This window comes from Melanostigma gelatinosum (assembly GCF_949748355.1).
Source record: "Melanostigma gelatinosum genome assembly, chromosome: 1".
NCBI lineage: Eukaryota > Metazoa > Chordata > Actinopteri > Perciformes > Zoarcidae > Melanostigma > Melanostigma gelatinosum.
The window spans coordinates 19,999,347-20,008,360 of NC_136634.1; the positions used below are offsets into that span (position 1 = coordinate 19,999,347).

General features: G+C 45.0%; 1 long non-coding RNA gene across 1 annotated transcript; it reads right to left on the reverse strand.

Moving 5' to 3' along the window:
- Window positions 1-667: 667 nt before the first annotated feature.
- Window positions 668-1,091, reverse strand: LOC306775240. The gene is made up of 3 exons (XR_013771869.1): window positions 1,050-1,091; window positions 871-936; window positions 668-781 (listed from the first exon to the last, which is right to left on the reverse strand). It is a non-coding gene; the product is annotated as an uncharacterized lncRNA (long non-coding RNA).
- Between the last annotated feature and the right edge of the window lie 7,923 nt (window positions 1,092-9,014).

Below are 9,014 nucleotides of genomic sequence, written 5' to 3' on the forward strand. Positions count from 1 at the left end.
CGTGTCGCTTTTCGGCGAAATAAACCGTTTTTAATCAAAATATGTCATCCACGTGAGTCGTCTAACGGAATTGAATTAGCCGTGCACTGCTCGTGGCCTAATCCGTACAGACTTCTATCCTCGTTGTAAACACTGGCTGCTGCTGGTTTTTTGGGGATATTCGCTTGTTCCATGGTCGCAAAAATGAACATCAATGCTGTCAACACATCCGGGACCGTAGTTCTGTCCTTCACAATAAGATATCACGCTTCAACAACTCCAAATGATGCAATAAAAGCTCCTTAATTTCCGTTTGAGCGTATACCACCACCTGCTGGATGTTTTGTTAAACTCTTCTCATGTCAATCACTGGCAAAACACCAGCTGATGTCTGGAATTTAACAATTATGTACACATATTGTATATAACAATTATTATCATAACACAGTGCAGAGTAAAAGTTACATTACAACTAAAAACATGAGTATTCATGATTAAAAAGCTACATTGTTAAAGTGAAAGACAAATAACTTGTGCAAATGATTGAAAAGTTCTGTGCAAACATTTATTGAAAAACAAACCAATCAAAAATTAAATTAAAAATCAGGACACACATGGCATTTGAAATAATCGTCTTCATCATCCAGCTCCTCGTCCCAGCCCACACACATGGTGTGATACCATGTGTGGCAGCTGTCACACTGGACCCACGACACCAATCCCTCCGAGCTCTCTGGAGGGTCAGGTTCCTGGCACCGGCCACACTCCCAAACTGTCTGCTCCATCTCTTCAGGAGTGTGACCTATTAAAATAAATAAAAAATTACTTTGAATTAAAGACAATGATCAGATTTTCATGGGTTGGCATACAATGCAAGTTAACATGAAGTACCGGTGGATGTCGTAGGTCCAGCAGACGAGGAGCTGGATGAAGGTCGGGTCTCTGCAGGTTGGGAGGCTGTATAAATAACAGAAAAAGCATAACCATGCTTTGTTTACTCTTCATCATGGCTAATGTCACCATCGTGTTATAATATTGTGGTTTTTTTTTAGATTATTTAAAGGATTTACAGTGGAAGGGAGAGGAAGGAGTTTGGGACCCATAGAGGCCACGTCCCGCAGCCGATGTTGAAGGCTCTGAAATAATAATCATATTTTATTATTACAACTCTAAAATACATACTTATAATAATGTTTATGCGTAACAATAGTTAATAAATTCTGATTTATACGTGAATTCAAATGCAAAATAGAGATGCGCTGACCAGGAGACGGGGGAAGGTGGCGGTGTTCCTCAGCAGGCAGGCTCAGTGGTGATGTGCTGCTGGCAGGCAGCCGGGGACCGTGGGAGGCACAAGAGGGGGCAGAGCGGGATGAGGGACCGGCGATGGAAAGTCCGGAGCTGGTGGCTGTAGTAGCCCCGAGGGACACTGGTCTTCTGCGGCTGGGGCGAGAGCCGCCAGACAGGGTAGAGGAAGTGGCTGCCGGGCCGGTGTCTCCAAAAATGTTTTTGAAGCAAAATTTAACATTGGTCTCTATGGAGCAGAAAGTTGGTTTTCCTCGCAATTAACGGCTTCCGTGTCAAATGTGGAAATCTGTGGGATTCCACAGTAATTTTTCTACGACAAGGACAATATTAGCTACTTCTACATCCAGAAATTATGCATGAAGAGTGAAGATTGTGGACACAGTGGCAAAACAGAAATGTTTTTTTCACAAGAATCTCAAGCTGCTCTTCACTCTAGCGGTGACATCACGCACTCTAAGCTGCGCAATACACACCCATTATAAAGTCAGAAAATGGCTGAAAAATCATAAAAGTTAAATTGCTGCAGTTCAAAAAGTTTAAAAGATATCAAAAAGCTGAATCATGTTGGCAATAGTTGAGGGTTTTCTCAACATTTGAAAGTTGAAATGGTGTCTGTAGCTGAAAGTATGAGGAAGTTGAAGGATTTGAAAGTTGAAGAAGTTTAAGAGGATTTGAAAATCTTCTCCATAGAAACCCATTCAAAAAAAAGTTGCTAAAAGGTTAATCATTCAAAAAGTTTAAAGGTTAGAAATAGAAAAAGTCATAGCAGAGATGAGCTGAAGGAGCTGAACGGCTAATGGTGCTGGCTGCTAGCTGGCTCTCTGTTCTCTTCATGGTGCTCCTACAATACTCTCCGCTGGAACTCCTAAACTTTTCCAGCCACACCATCCCTGACTGCCTCGCAGTTATCAAGTCTCTCGGACTACTGCCCGTCATGCCCGCTACATACACCGGGCATCCCGACGCAAGTTTTTCTACTCCAAAACTCCGATTCCCGCAGTTGTATCCGACAGTCGGTCCGTCGCACTGCGATGTCGTCATCACAACAATCGACGTCATCCGACCAATCCTCACGTTCGCTCTATCTACCTGAGGTCCCTGGTCTGTGCTGACAGTGTGCTGGTTTCTCCCTCCTCGTCCTCCCCAGCATCTACGAACACTGCAACGTTTATGCTGCTGAATACTCGCTCCCTCAACAACAAAGCATTACTCATTCACGACATTATCACTGACAGAAGCATTGACATTCTATGCCTAACAGAGACATGGCAAAATCAGCAGGACTTTGTGACACTCAACCAAGCCACACCCCCAGGCTATGTATACATCCAGAAGCCCCGCTTCCTGGGTCGTGGCGGTGGACTGGCTGTTATCCACCGAGCCGGCATCCTGGTCAAAGAGCTCCCAGTACCTACAACCTCCTCATTCGAGTGTGTTGTCTTCAAACTGGCTGGGTCTGCTCCGCTCCTGGTCGCCCTCATCTACCGCCCACCTAAAGCCTCCACTACCTTCCTGTCTGAGCTTTCTGAGTTGCTCACCTCTCTCTTCTCCATGTCTCCATCAATTTTCCTGCTTGGCGATTCAACATTCATGTGGACTCCAGCAACTGCAAGTTTGCTACTGAATTCCTGTCACTCCTGGACTGTTTCAGCATCAAGCAACATGTCAAGGGTCCCACCCACAACAAAGGCCACACACTGGACCTGGTGTGCTCTACCGGCCCACCACCCCCCGACCTACAGCGTCTGGACCTGGCTGTATCTGACCATCACGCCATCCTCTTCACTGTTCCTGTCTCCCTGCCCAGGCAGCATCCTAAACGCACCATCATGTTTAGGAACATCAAGACTGTGAGTGCACCAGCCCTATCCAACCTGATAGCTACCCACATGGCCTCGGCTCCCTCCGACTCCACCGTGGACGGCCTGGTAGCCCACTACAACGCTGCCTTATCCCTCAGTCTCAACTCTCTCACCCCCATCAAAACCCGGACTGTTTCCTTCACCCGCCCTGCCCCCTGGTTCACTTCCGAACTCCGCAGCATGAAGGCCTCTGGTCGCCAGCTGGAGAGGCTTTCTAAAAAAACTGGCCTCACGGTCCACCTCCTGGCCTTTCGTGACCATGTGGAAACCTACAAGGAAGCTCTCTCTCAGGCCAAAACTGTATACTACTCTCGTTTGATCGGTGCCCAGCAAAGCAACCCTCGATCATTGTTCTCCACCATCAACCGCCTACTCCGCCCCATTGACGCCCCCCATCCCTCTGGTGCTCCCGATCTCTGCTCCAAATTCCTCAACTTCTTCCAGGCGAAAGTCGACTCCATCCACCAGCAGCTCCTGACACCAGCCCCTCCCCCTCCACCCGCACTTCAGCCACCTGGCAACGCCCCCTCAGCGCCGCACCTCTCCCTTTGTGACCTCTCCTCCTTCTCCCCTGTGGATGCTCCCCAACTGGCCAAGTTGGTCAGCTCGGCCAAGACGTCCACCTGCTCCCTGGACCCCATGCCTACAGCCCTGGTCAAGGACTGCTTACCCACCCTCTGCCCCTACATGGTGGACATCATCAACGCTTCTTTGGCATCTGGTATTGTCCCTACCAGCTTCAAAACTGCCTCAGTCACCCCCATCCTCAAAAAGCCTGGCCTGGACATTGATGACCTCCACAACCACCGGCCGATCTCCAACCTCCCCTTCCTCAGTAAGACTCTGGAAAGAGTAGTCGCCGGCCAACTCCATCTCCACATGTCCAACCATGAGCTCTATGAGCCCCTCCAATCCGGCTTCAGACTCCAACACAGCACGGAGACCGCCCTCATTAAGATCATCAACGATCTCCTCATTGCTGCTGACTCTGGCCGCCTCAGCATCCTCATCCTCCTGGACCTCTCTGCAGCATTTGACACTGTCTCCCATACCATCCTCCTCAACCGCCTATCTGACCTTCTAGGGGTCACTGGCACCGCCCTCTCCTGGTTTTCATCCTACCTCCATAACAGGGAACAGTTTGTTTCCATCAACGCTCTATTTCCCCCCTAGCCCCAGTCAATGATGGCGTGCCCCAAGGCTCTGTGCTTGGCCCCCTCCTCTTCACCATCTACATGCTCCGCCTCGGCAAGATCATCTGCCATCATGGACTGAACTTCCACTGCTATGCTGATGACACTCAAATCTATCTCGGTACTACTCCATCCTCCCAGTTCCCCCCTCAGTCCCTTGTCAACTGCCTGCATGAAATAAAAACCTGGATGTCATCAAATCTCCTCAAACTCAACACCAAGAAGACAGAGCTCATGGTTGTGGCACCCAAGGCGCTGCTCCGGAAGGTTGGTGACTTCATCCTCGAGGTTGACGGCTGCTCCATCTCCCCATCTCCTGAAGTCTGCAACCTGGGTGTCATCCTGGACTCCACCCTTTCCTTCGAGTCCCACATCAAGTCCGTCACCAAAACAGGAGAGCAGCATCCGCAGCAAGAGGAAGGTCAAGAGGGACAAAAAAAAGGAAAACTGACCTAAAAAGTCTGCTGTCAACCATCAAATCTGAAAAGAAGGGGTCAGAAGAGGGCCAGGCTAGTGACCCCTTGCAACCAGCTGACCAACTGAAAAGTGAATTCCTGCAGTACAAACACATGAAAGAAATAAGTGCCACTGAAGATCCTTTGACCTGATGGAAGATCCACTCAGCCACTCTGCCAAATCTTGCTTGTTTTACCAGACAGCACTTGTCCATTCCTGCCACAAGCTGTGCATCAGAAAGAGTGTTTAGCACATCAGGCATTATCTGCAGTCCTCGGCGTTCCAGGCTGAGTGAAGAGCATGTTGACATGCTTGTTTTTTTTGGCAAAGAACCTTCAACTGGCAAAAGAACTGTCCAGAAAATGAGACGATGCACATTATTGTCAGAAAGGAACAAGGAGGGGGGCTTTTTCTTTTACCTTTTGTTTGAGAAATTTTGAACATAACAGTATTATGTGTGTGTGTGTGTTAATTTGCAATAGTGTTGCGTGTGTCATAGAGCAAAGATTTGACTCTCCGGATGAGGCACTCACGCGCTCCCCGTACAAAGAGGGAGCTCTGACATGCAGGTGGTAGCTTAAAACTTATAACTAGTTGTGTTGTGAATCGGGTTAGGCGGTGGGATGTTGTGTAGCAACCTGCAGGAACAGCACCTTCCCCATCCCTGAGACTCCAGGACTCCCACACACAATGTGGCCCAACCCTGGCTTGTGTGTGGGTGAAGATAATGCGTCCCTGTGCTGGACAAGGTCAAATAAAGTGTAAAGATACAGGGCTCACAAAACACTGAGAGGAGAGATGCGTATACGGAGCCCTGACTTTGTGTCTGTTGCTAGGGCTACTTAATCAATTCTTGTGTTTTGTGAAACCATAGATCTATGTTTTTGATGCTTGACTTAATACATTGTTAACACTTGTAGATTGTCTACCGTCTTCTGTTCATCGAATATAATTCTCCTGGGGAACTGGTTCTGTTGATACTCTGGAAGTGTATGTCCAGGAGATTATTTGCTCAATTCTAAAATGTCTTTGTAACGCCTCTGTGTGTGTTTACTGTTTTCCTGCAGACATCCAGCAGCTGTTGTTGGTTAAAGAAGAGGTTCCCTCTGAGCAGCAGGAGTGGAGCTCCAGTCTGGACCAGGAGGACCCAGAGCCCTCACATATTAAAGAAGAACAGGAGGACCCAGAGCCCCCACATATTAAAGAAGAACAGGAGGACCCAGAGCCCCCACATATTAAAGAAGAACAGGAGGAACTCTGCACCAGTCAGGAAGGAGAGCAGCTTCAAGGTCTGGAGGAGGCTGATGTCAAGTTCTCATTCAGTCCTGTGAAGAGTGAAGATGAAGAAGAGGAAGCTCAGTCCTCACAGCTTCATCAAAGACAAACTAAACAGATGGGAACAGAAGCTGATGGAAAGGACTGTGGAGGACCAGAACCAGACAGGAACTTGGATCCAGATCGACATCCAGAACCAGATACTGATGAGAAGACTGGAAACTCTTCTGACACTGATGAGGGTGGTGATTGCAAGAAGACCAGAGAACCTCAGTCAGGTTTAAACTATGTGAAACCTGATGAAGTCCGTGTCAGTGATTCAAGATGTAGCGCTGGTGAGAAACGTTTTAGATGCTCTGAGTGTGAGAAAACATTTGGCAGGAGACACAATCTGAAGATACACATGAGAATCCACACAGGAGCAAAACCTTTCAGCTGCTCAGTCTGTAAGAAATCTTTTAACCAGCGTTCAAATTTACAGAAGCACATGAGAACCCACACAGGAGAAAATCCTTTCAGCTGCTCAGTCTGTAAGAAATCTTTTACGCAGCGTTCAAATTTACAGAAGCACATGAGAACCCACACAGGCGAAAAACCTTTCAGCTGCTCAGTCTGTAAGAAATCTTTCAACAGTCGTTCATATTTACAGACACACATGAGAACCCACACAGGAGAAAAACCTTTCAGCTGCTCAGTCTGTAAGAAATCTTTTAACAGTCGTTCATATTTACAGACACACATGAGAACCCACACAGGAGAAAAACCTTTCAGCTGCTCAGTCTGTAAGAAATCTTTTAACAGTCGTTCAAATTTACGGACACACATGAGAACCCACACAGGAGAAAATCCTTTCAGCTGCTCAGTCTGTAAGAAATCTTTTAACAGTCGTTCAAATTTACAGACACACATGAGAACCCACACAGGAGAAAAACCTTTCAGCTGCTCAGTCTGTAAGAAATCTTTTAACGTTCGTTCAACTTTACAGACACACATGAGAATCCACACAGGAGAAAAACCTTTCAGCTGCTCAGTCTGTAAGAAATCTTTTAACGATCGTTCACATTTACAGAGACACATGATAACCCACACAGGAGAAAAACCTTTCAGCTGCTCAGTCTGTAAGAAATCTTTTAACAATCGTTCAACTTCACAGAGACACATGAGAAACCACACAGGAGAAAAACCTTTCAGCTGCTCAGTCTGTAAGAAATCTTTTAACAATCGTTCACATTTACAGAGACACATGAGAACCCACACAGGAGAAAAACCTTTCAGCTGATCAGTTTGCTGTCATAGATTTGTGCGCAACAGAGAGCTAAAGGCACACATGAATACCCACACAGGAGACAATCCCCTTTAGCTGTTCTGGTTGCAGTAAAGTTTCCGTTTGTGGTAAAAGCTTTCAGCACGAGTCACCTCTGAAGTTACACATGATTAACCGCGGTTCAACTCCACTGATTTCAATATTTCAATACAAAAAGTTATGCACTGAATGAGCGCCAACTGTACAGTTTGAAATAGTTTTGATGATTATATTGATGATTGATTTGATGGCAGCGTCGGAAATACACGAGGGCAAAGGGCAAAACTGCCCCTAAGAAATATCATTTTGCCCCTGATATCACTAGGACAGGGGCAAAAAATGCCCCCGAACTTTCTAAACGAATAAAAAAAAATGGAGCGCTTCTTAATCAGACCTGCGACTGCGGTCAACTCAGCAGACGCTTAAATTTTAGTGCACCTATATCCTGAAATTCACGGTAAACTCATTCAAACGGCGCAGATCGGCAGCGAGCGAAGGACTTTGAAAGTTAACGGAAAGATTAACATGAGACAACATCCGATTTCTTCCGACGAACATCCGGTTTTCAGAATAAGATGCCAACAAAGTATACATATTGCATAATGGAAATTAGATTAAATGAATTATATTCACATTAAGTATAAAACATGCTACCTGCATCTCGTGAGTTAAAGGTAAAATACACCTACGTTGTGCATAAAGTGTCTTGATTCTTTGTTTTGAGGGTTGCTGGAAATGAATAAAACCTGACTGACAGTCAATTGAGATATTTTATGAAGTAAAAACTCTGAACTGAATTTGTACCTACAAATGGCACATTTCTTTTAATTTTTAAGGTGCTATAAAAATGGTTTTCTCAAAAATTCCACACAATGACTAATGTATAAGTTTAGGACAAAAATGGGTAATATCACAATATTTGAGGTGCTACAAAAATATTTTTTCTCTAATTCCATACAATGACTGATGTATCAAGGCATCGTTGACTTAATAATTGTTAATAGTTTAAAACATTTAATAATAACAATGAAACCACGAAGAAATAAGAATGAAATTGAATATGATTGTCTGATTTATGTTTGTTTTTTGTTTAAAAAAATCTAAGAAAACACTTTGAATCTGTAGTCTACTGCCTAATAGTCTTATAATTGCCATTTGATGACAATTGCTCATATACTGTAAGCCTAAATAAGTATATTTATTGTTTTGAACGGTTAAATGTTATTTCACAAGTTTCAAAAAGTGCCCCCAATTTTTTGAAAATGCCCCTGGATGTCAGTTAGTGAGGGCAAAAATTGCCCCCCAAAAAATATGTAGATTTCCTACCCTGTTTGATGGTAATGTAGGTTTAAGACGATGGTTTTACCTGCATCTGTGCACAGTATGTTGTATTTAAATGATTTCATCAATAAAAAGAAAAAGGTTTGTACTTCACTGGTTCATAGTTGTACATAGCACACTTTGTTCGTCAGGATTAAATCCATCAGTGACTGGAGTGTGACTCAATAGTTCTTTATCTTACTTGGCAGTTTGCATTCTTTGCTGCTGCCATTACTGGTATACAATTGTCATCTTGTCTGACACAAACTCATAAAATGGTCCTTAGAAAAAGCAGTCTACACATTCTTTGGAATCACA